Consider the following 1,123-nt stretch of genomic DNA (forward strand, 5'->3'; position numbering starts at 1 on the left):
GAATGAAATCCTGTGGACAGTTAGCATACATGTGGTAAGACTTGACATAGGCTGGACTATTCCATGATGCTGTGTAGCGACTGTCCATAGCAGGCTGTACAATATCCTTCCAAGAGTCCCTAAACATCACCCAATCTGCATCACAAAATGAAATGTGCGCCATGTCGTCTGAAAACGCCATATTCGGAGATGTCAATGCGTATAGCTTCACACTGCGATCTTCCTTGTCAAAAACATAACCTCCGATGCGCCCATCGTTCAACAACCATTGGTATTCCACTCCATCATTAGGTTTACTCAGAAAATTAACAAAAGTTTCAGGTCTCCTCCTCTGCGGTGCATAAGTCATTTCAGAATTCGATAGCTTAGCGCTAACAGGGGTGAGTGTAATCCGTCTGTTTGATTTTGCCGATTCAATCATGTCAGCCATGGTAAGTTCTGTTCAAAATCACTGCTAACAATGATAGCTATACATCACCCCCAGCTTTTATAATCTCAATCCTAGAGACACGCCGGGGCAAAACACACCCACTACAAAAGGGTTTATAGATAACCAGGTGTCTGCATACAGACGTCACTACTCATAAACAGGTCTTTTACAATGTTATCAGCACTAGTGTATGTAAATAGTAGGCAGACCCCCGACATGAAAGGGGTCTCAAACAACACACTCAGTGACATGCCCGGACAAAACACCACCCCTACAAAGTAGGATGCATTGCATACCATTGAAGCCCTGCAGCCGAAATAGCTCAGTTGGGAGAGCGTTAGATTGAAGATCTAAAGACACCTGGTTCGAATCTGGGTTCCGGCAACTCCATTTTCTTTCTTTTTTTTTTTTTTTTTTGTATTTAGCCCCATTTACCACTAAACATATACAACTCTTACAATGTTTATCTGACCCCCCATTATCCACAAAACACACATGGGGGTTTGGGGGCCAATATGGCCGCCCAGGGGTATGACATCAAGCACATGACTGTCACATGACACTACATCCAATATGGATGCCAAGGGGGGCGTGGCATTGTTTGACAAGAGACACATGACTGTCACATGACTTTACATCCAATATGGCTGCCCAGGGGTTTGACACCAGTCACATGACTGTCACATGACTCAC

General features: G+C 44.2%; 1 non-coding gene across 1 annotated transcript; it reads left to right on the plus strand.

The window, feature by feature from the left end:
* Positions 1 to 741: 741 nt before the first annotated feature.
* On the plus strand, positions 742 to 814 carry trnaf-gaa. The gene has a single exon. It is a non-coding gene; the product is annotated as a tRNA-Phe (tRNA).
* Positions 815 to 1,123: the final 309 nt, after the last annotated feature.

The sequence above is a fragment of the Alosa alosa genome, chromosome 12 (assembly GCF_017589495.1).
Source record: "Alosa alosa isolate M-15738 ecotype Scorff River chromosome 12, AALO_Geno_1.1, whole genome shotgun sequence".
Classification (NCBI taxonomy): domain Eukaryota; kingdom Metazoa; phylum Chordata; class Actinopteri; order Clupeiformes; family Clupeidae; genus Alosa; species Alosa alosa.